Source organism: Amblyomma maculatum, chromosome 1 (assembly GCF_055883805.1).
Source record: "Amblyomma maculatum isolate TAMU_Amacu chromosome 1, ASM5588380v1, whole genome shotgun sequence".
In the NCBI taxonomy this organism is placed as follows: Eukaryota; Metazoa; Arthropoda; class Arachnida; order Ixodida; family Ixodidae; genus Amblyomma; species Amblyomma maculatum.
The window spans coordinates 315,313,091-315,321,814 of NC_139344.1; the positions used below are offsets into that span (position 1 = coordinate 315,313,091).

Here is an 8,724-nt window from a genome sequence, read left to right on the forward strand (position 1 = left end):
TAAGTTTAGCTTGCAAGTCTGAAAACGTCCCTATTGCAAATATTTCGACATCCTTGCTGGTTTCTGCTCTTGGTAAGATTAATATCCTGCTTCAGCCGAGTTTTCATGGTTTCGTCTCCTCGGCGTGCAGCCAGTGCGTAGCCTTTTTTGCAGCATTGTATTATGCTTCTCGCACTTCGTTTGAAGAACTTAGCGCTTTATCGCAAGATGGGCCCGCGCAAAGTGAGGAAACATGCTCTGTGGCACATTGCGGCAGCGTGGACTCAACCGTCGGCGTCTTATAACACCGCTTCCCGCCTGACTTTCACCGGTGAGTGAGCTCTTCTCAGTATCGTCTCTTCTAGCTCCATAGCTGATTTCTTGCCGCTCTCGCCTGTTTTATAGCTAACGAATTTCGTGTGTACTAGGCTTCATGTTTTCGAGAATATTTAGTAGCCTGCAGTACACATCTTAGAAAGGCTACCATGTGCAAAAAGTGCTGAAAGACCTTAAAAAATTGTGCCACCTTTCCTTCATGTACGGAGTATTTCAGTGCTCCAACTCCGAAATTTTTCTTCCTTGTGCCCATAAAGGTTTTATTGTTGCGTCTTATAAAGCTGAAATTTTAGGCTTTGATAGGTAAAGTTGCAATGAGTGGAAAACATTTCAGATATTGCACGCTCATGTATAGCTTATGAGAGCAAGCACACCACTGCCAATGAAGCGCAATAATCATTGCCTCTGTTCTTGCTGTTTATAATGCTAAATATAGTATCAAAAGCATGGTTTACTCTTTATTCTGCAATTGTCTGTGAAGTAATTTTATTACAGCTTATTGCATGCCTAATATTATTTTTGTATGCTTATTATTGCTTATTTTACCTGCATATGTAGAGGGCAAGCGATATGATGCACATCGCTTTATTTGAGATGTCTCTGCGTGAGAAGCATATCTTGAGCTCTTCACGCTGGTATTGCGCACAACAATTTATAAATTTTTATGCACGCGCTATAGCCTCTGATTTCATTGAAATTGATAGGGTAGCGAATCAAAGTGCTAAGCAGAAGTTAACTTCAACAGAAGGCATTTTTCCTCCACGAGTGGTGCCATATCTTAGCCGCATGCAAGGCGCGGAAGCTACAGTTTTTTGCAAATAATAGCCACCGGGGTACTGATGTGTCTCCTTCCTTGTTGGAATTGCCATTTCAGATGCCTCGAGTGCGCGCAGCAGTCACATGGATGCTTCATCGTCCAGGCTAAGTGGAACTTGGTCACTGCATCAGAAAGGAGAGTCAGGTGGGAAGGGTTGAATGCATTGTGGGTACCTTTCTGGTAAATGGTGATAATACAGGGCGAACTTTTCTTTGTTTCATAGGTGATATGTCCAGTGAAGTAGTTGGAAAGGGGTGCATGCACAGCCAGCAGTCCCAATTGCTGAAACTCATCATAGAAGGTAATAGTTATTTCCAATGTTTTCCAACAATGCAAAAAGCGATGGTGCAGAAATATACTGCAGTATCTTGACTGTGTGCTTTGCAGATGCAGACACCCAAAGTTCTTCCCTGAGTCAAGCGCGGACCCACGGCAGTGCCTTTTTAGAAGTTCATTGTAAGTGCTGATTTTGCTTTAGGGGCTTAGAAAATATTTTTGTGCATTGTTTGGTTTCTGGCTACGCTTTCGTTACTGTCTGTGCTGTAGTTATATTTTTTTCTTGCATTACTTCCTGCTGTCGCAGCTGACCACAGATATGCTCGGGCCAGCAAGTCATCTGCACATACCAACACGGCTGGAGAGCTTGCAGCACTGCCATTGTGTACTGCAGCATCACCAGAACCTTCGCGCAGCAGTTCATCGATTTCTTAAAAAGGTTGATGTTGCAAACATTGCAACGCTTTGACACCACGTGCATTTCTTGGTTCTGTAAGGATATAAGTACGTGTACTGAACCCGACAGCTGCTAATTATTCTGCTGCTTATCCCTTACCTTGCAGGATCGTTCACCAGCCCCACCAATGAAAGGCGGCCCCTTGACAAGCTCAGAGCCAAGCTCAGGCAGCTCCATGACCGCAACACGAGACTGCAAGGACGACTGCTCCAGCGCCGACGCATGTAGACTGCTGCCGAAGTGGTAGAAACTGTGCGTGAGCATGTGACTCCAACTGTTGCTGCTTTGTAGAGGCTCAGTTGAAGATGAGCAACACCAGCAGATCTGGTCTCGATGGTGCAGCCAGAACAAAGCGTTCCTAAGGTCTCTACTTTCACACCTCGAAAGGTTACTGGTATTGCAGGCAGCTCCTTTCTGGCTTTATCCAGGGTGGGATTATATCCTGAAGTTTTCGATTTGATCAAGAGACGGGAAGCGTCTTTTCCGCAGAAAGGCAGGGCTTGCGCTATAATTTTTGATGAAATGCATGTTGCAAATGAACTGTCGTACAACCCAGTGTCAGACAGATTTGAAGGCCTTGAAGAGTGTATAGTACTGCACAAGGTCGATATCTTGCTAAGGCTCTTGTGTTCATGGCCAAATGAATATGCACACCGCGGAAGAGGCCTCTTGGCTGTTTCTTTGCGGATAAACAGCACTTGCGAGTGTTATATGTGACCGTCTTTTCCAGTGCTACAACTTACTTCTTGCAGCTGGATTACAACCTGTGACTGCGGTTTGTGATCAGGGGAACCCAAATGTATCTGGTTTCTAGCCTTGTAAACCCTCAAAACCCATAACTGCGCATCAGTGGTGAACAGCTTTTCTTTATTTTTGATGCTTCACATTTTCTCAAGTGCTTGCGAAATATATCCTTCATGTATGACCGTAGAATAGACTAACATAATCAAAAGTTCGTATATACGACAGTCTTACGAGAGGGACCGAGAAATGGAAATTCGGTCCATTCCAAAGCTGAGCGACCGTCACTTTAATTTGACTTTTGGTCCAAAGAGGTCTGTGAAGCTCGCAGCACAGGTGTTCAGCAACCCCTGTGCTGCTGCATTGTGCAGTTTGGTAACACTTCGGCAGTTGCCAGCAGAGGCTATCCACACAGATTTGTCGAGCGGATAGACCCTTTGACTGCCTAAACATATCTCAGAAGTGCGGAAAGTCACCTTGCACTTCTGCAATGTGTACAGGACGTAACTACAAAGAGTTCTTGGCGGACTGCATTGCAGTTTTTGCGAATATTGAAGTTCTAGGCTGTACACAACAGCCACCTTGCATCCATGGCTTCCGCCAAACTATGAGGGCTTTGCTGATGTTGTGGAACTACTTGGCCTCTCGGTACAATTTGGCCTACCTACTAATCACGCATCTGAACCAGGATACACTTAAATATACCTTTGCAATTATTAGATCAAAGTCGGGAGAGAACAGCAACTCGTTTTTCGGACAGTTTTAAGAAGCATTCATTCATCTTTCAGTTAGCAACCTTTTCAAATTATCAGAAAGCAGCAACTGTGCCGAAGACATACCAACCCTTCTGGCGACTCTCCCAGTTTCTTTTCTGCACTTGCTTCTACTCTTTGTACAGCCGCTGCATCTTTGCCAATTGCAGTAGGAGTCTCGCCCAATGATTATTCATCTGCAATGGCAGAAAGTATCATTGTCTACTTTGCTGGATGGCTTGCATTTAGTTTATGAATGACCACAGGTGTCCTACGGAGTCGCACAAGTGCGAATTGAGGCTAGAGAGTGCAATATTTGCAAATCAGAGCCAGTGCTGCTATATACTCAAGTATGGGAAAACCCGTGGGAAGGAGATTTTGGGTCCCAAGGACGCGGGATCGAATACCGGCCTCGGCGGCCGCTTTTCAATGGAGGCGAAAAGCAAGGCGCCCGTGTGCTGTGCGATGTCAGCGCACGTTAAAGAACCCCAGGTGGTCGAAATTTCCGAAGTCCTCCACTACGGCTCTCATAGCCTGAGTCGCGTTGGGACGTTAAAACCCCACAAACCAAACCAAGGAGATTTTGGGAGTATGCCTGGGCCTGCATCCTAGTTTGCAGGTGTATGCTTGTGAGTAGGTTTCTGTCGCATCTTCCTGCAATATCGTGGGAAAATAACATGTAGGCCATAGTCTATGTAATCAGAAGGCCGCGATGGCTCACAAAGTAACATAGCCGAGGATCTTAGGCGGAATATGGAACCAAAGCTCATTTAGTAAGAGATGCGACTACATATATAGGGCCAAGACAAACCACATCCAATCCAAATCTAAAGCACACTCATGGTATAGTCAATTGAATATTTAATACGCACAAACGACACCAAAATTAACATACTACAGTCTGTATAGTGTTTTATGCAGAGGTGGGAAAATCTCCGGCTGTATGTTGTTGGAGAGAGTGAGGCTGAGAAATATTGGACTGTGTAATTCAATCATTAGAAAAGATGCTTTCGCAGTTACTGGTTGCATTATTTTTCGAGGCCAAACTATTTTATTGCGTGTGCTACATCTCAATAGATTGGTATTAAGGGCTTGAATATCCGAATAAGGTCATCTCTTGCAAGAGTTTCAAGCTCTGAATTTCTTAACGCTTGTTGTAGTGCATCTTTATGTCTCTAGTGAGAGTTCTGTATTGTTGCAACACATTAGAGTGCTACGAGATGACTATATGAGATGATGAGATGGCTTTATTTTCACACACAGTGCAGTGCTGAGAAATGTTCATTACATTTTTTACTGCAGCAATAATGTCCGTCATCCTCACTATAATATGTACTCTATGTGTCATTTAGGTGGATCACAATTGCTACAAAATCTGGTTGCTGATCAGAAGCAGGTCTGGAGGTTGTACACAGACTCGATGTAGGCTCTAATTCTCCTGCGTTAAGCACGTTTATTGATGCTATAGCTGCCTGGACCATTGCCTTGAAAACTGCTATATTCTTTCAGCGGAACATTTGAAATGTGAAGAGTAATCCCAGTGCTCTATCCTGCACGTGTACCTTCATATACCCAATTTAATTCATTTTTATTTCAGTTGCAGTGATCGTAGCTTTATTTTCTGTACGTTTCTCATCTCGTGATGCTTTGTGGCACTTAAGAAGCCTTTTCCATACCTCGGCTGTGATCACTGAGATCATTAACCCGCTTAAACTACGCTACTGTTCATGCTGTCTGCGACATGCATTTTTTATTGTTGTGCTTTATTGCTTTATTTTCTGGCTTGATGTAATAAATCATGAATATGAAAGTCATAATTGTAGACTTTGTACACTCTGTTGAGAACTAGGCACGCAACTGGGCACGACTGTCATAATGCACCAGTGTCTCTGGACCACACCTTGCTGTGCTGAGGGACAAAGTACATGGCCAAAGTACTTGCATGTCTTGCAGAAGTATTTGCATTATGAATTTGCATGTTTGCTCTATGTTTGGAAGTATTGCTGCCTTTTTATGCCGCCCCCTTTGCCAACCATTTTTATTGTGCTGCAGCAACTGCTCATAAACATAGGCCTAATCAACAAACTCGAGTTCTCTTAAATGGCAAAGTTTGGCTCGCGTTAAAAGGCAACAACCTTCAAAAGATTCGGGAGGAGGAGGAGGAAAAACTTTCTGCGAAGCATTCGAGTCACGCAGGCCTCCTGGGTCTCCGCATGACCCCACTCCCGATCTGAACGTTCATGTGATGTTGATCCATGACGTATGCAGCCCGGCTGACGACGATCTTCTGCCTAACCGGGTCCACTGACCCAAGTGAGGTCTGCCAGTCCTCCCAGGTTCGGAGAGGCACCGGCCCGGCGGGGGGAGGAAACGCCGGGCAGGATAAAAGAATGAGTAAGGGTGGCCTTGGGGTGGGAACACAAAGTGCATATGGGGGATACCGGTTTAAATTTGGAAAGTAGAGCTGGTGTCGGCAGCGTTCGTGTCTGCGGGCGACGCCAGATTGACTGTTCTCTGGTATTAAGGGATGGGTGGGATAATGGATAGATGAGGCGCTCAGCGCGAGAGTTGGCAGTGAACTCAGCAAACGAGTGCATACGCTCCTTCGAGAAATCCCCCACGAGGTCCACCTGTGCCCGGTTTCTAGTCCCTCGGGCTAAAGAGTCGGCGGCCTCGTTGCCGGGATTTCCCGAGTGCGCAGGCACCCAGATGAGCTCAACACGTCGGGAGAGGTGGGGGGTGTTAATGTGCAGCACGCGGTGCGCCGGAGGATGAACCCGGCCCCTGGCATAATTTAGAATGGCAGTTTTTGAATCACTAAATACATAACTGGCATCTGTGTATGCCAGAGTAATAGCTATAGCGGTCTCTTCGGCTTCCTGAGGGGTGGTGCCTGAAGGAAGCTCGAAAGTTAGGGGGGAAATGTGGGGGTTATGTACAACCGCAGTGGCTCCGTTCTCATCGCAGGCAGCATCCACTGAAACTGCATCGGGCTCATTCCCGTATCATTTGTAGAGCGCTTGTAAGTGCGCTCCACAAGTGTGCTTGTAAGTGGGCCTCTCGAAGCTCATGTATTGTGTTCTGGACTCCGAGTTCGAGTAGTCTCTCGTTGCTAGCGCTTTTCGGTAATTTAAGTGCTGCCTTTGTTACTTGCCGAATTAAGGAGTCTATTTTCTTGACCTCATTGCATGATAGTTTGAGGTATGGTGTAGCATAAAGAATTCGGCTGAGGGTATAGGCGTGCACTACGCGCAGCGTGTCCGCCTCTCGGAACCCATGTGCGCGTCCTGTCACCCTTTTTGTGAGTTGCGTGGTATTCGCAACAGCCTTTTTGAGCCGCTTAATTGTGTTTACGTTTTTTCCATAATGTTGCAGGTATAGTCCTAGAATGCGGATGGTACGGACCTGTGGTACCTGTCTTTCCTGAATTCGGATTTCTATGGCGCTTTGGTAGGTCCGTCCATTAGGGGTATAACTAGTAATTCCGATTTTTTTGGCGAGCACTCTAGTCCGATTGTTACAGTGAGCTTAATTATCGTATCTGCTGCCGTTTGTAACGTGTCTTCGATTTGACCTTCTGATCCGTATGTTGTCCAGAGTGTGATGTCATCGGCGTAGAGTGTGACCGAGGTGAGGGATTTTCTGTGGTTCTGTGGTTAAGGGGATAAGGGTGATGTTGAACAGAAAGGGGGAAAGAACGGAGCCTTGCGGAGTGCCCACGTTGGCAAGTGTGTACAGTGAGGTGTGGAGATTGTCGATGTGAAGCGTGACTATCCTGTGCTGGAGGAAGGCTCTCATGTAGTTGTAGACACTAGGGCCACTTTGAATGTTCGTTAGTGCCTGTAGGATTGCTGTGTGTTGTACATTATCGAAAGCCTTTTTGAGATCTATAGTTAGGATCGCCTTGGTATGCGTTGGTATATGTGGGTCAAGCACCGCTGCTGTTAGCTGCAGCATAGCGTACTGCGTAGATAAACGGGGCCTGAAACCGACCATGGAGTGCGGGTATTGGTTTGTGTCATCCATGTACGCAGTTAGCCGAGCTAGTATAACCTGTTCAAAGAGTTTTCCTAAGTTGGAAGTGAGCGATATTGGGCGCATATTCTCCGGGGAAATTGGCTTGTTTGGTTTTGGTATTAGAATTACTTTCCCGTACGTGTGTCCATTCTGCTGGGAGTGTCCCTTCTTCCCAGTGTTTGTTATAGAGGTCCGTTAGTTGCTCCAATGATTTATCATCTAGATTTCTTAGCGCCACATTTGAAACCTGGTCTTCGCCTGACGTTGTGTTCTTGAGCTTGTGAAGTGCTGCCCGTATTTTTGATGTCGTTATTGCAGCTACTAATACATCATTTGGCCCTCCTGCATAGGGTGAAGGGATTGATGGTTTCCCGGGGTGGTGTGCATGTGCTTTAGAGTAGCTAGAAGGGCATCTGTGTCATGTTTGTGTTGATGGGTTAGTCTTGCTATTATGTTTCGTGTGTATGTCTTGCTCTGGGTTGGGTCCAGAAGGTGCCGAAGTGGGGCCATGCACGCTTTGTGGTAAGATTTCTTTTTAGCCCTTCCCACATTTGTGTCCAATTCTGCTGGAGCAGTTGCGCTCCATGGTCTTCAATTTGGTGACCAGATCACTAATCTTCTGCTTAAGCTTGCGGTTGTGTTTCTGTGTGGCATATCGGTTAGTTAAACGGCGGTGGGCTTCAAGTAAATGGGTCATTCTGGCATCTAACATTGGCACCTTTTCGTTTGTATCAAAGATCCGCGTATTATTCTCCTGGTCCTGAATGAGTTTTTTCACCCATAGCCCTAATTCTATGTGATCTTCAGTAGGGGTGTTTTGGGTGTTTTGACGTTGTTGTCGGAATTTTTCCCAGTTCACCAAACGATGCTTATGACTTTGGCGTGCAATGTAGTCCTTCATAGGTTACGGCGATGATATAATGATCGCTGCCTAATGTGGTATGTCCGGTTCGTTCCCATCTCAGGTGCTGGATGTTTCTGCCGAGCGTGAGATCTGGGCTAGTATCCATCATTCCAACCGTGCCCTGTCTGGTGGGCATGTCGAAATCATTATATACGGATAGCTGGGATTGCTGAATCTGATTGGACAGAACCTCTCCTCTGCTGTTTGTACGGCTGTATCCCCGATCAGCATGTGCGCAGTTTAGGTCCCCCGCTATCAATAAAGGTGTTTTCTTGGCCTCCTGTGCTATTGTCCTAATTAGATTCGCTCAACGGGATGCGGGACTGCTAGGGGGGTTGTATATATTAGAGACTATTAATGACTCTTTAGTAACATCATTCGGTATGATTTCTACGGTAGCGTGTGCTACCTCGTATGTGTAGTCGTGTATTGTGTGTCGGAGTGT

General features: G+C 45.9%; 1 pseudogene; it reads left to right on the forward strand.

The window, feature by feature from the left end:
* The first annotated feature begins 207 nt into the window (after positions 1-207).
* On the forward strand, positions 208-4,784 carry LOC146207168 (uncharacterized; annotated as a pseudogene).
* The last annotated feature ends 3,940 nt before the right edge of the window (positions 4,785-8,724 follow it).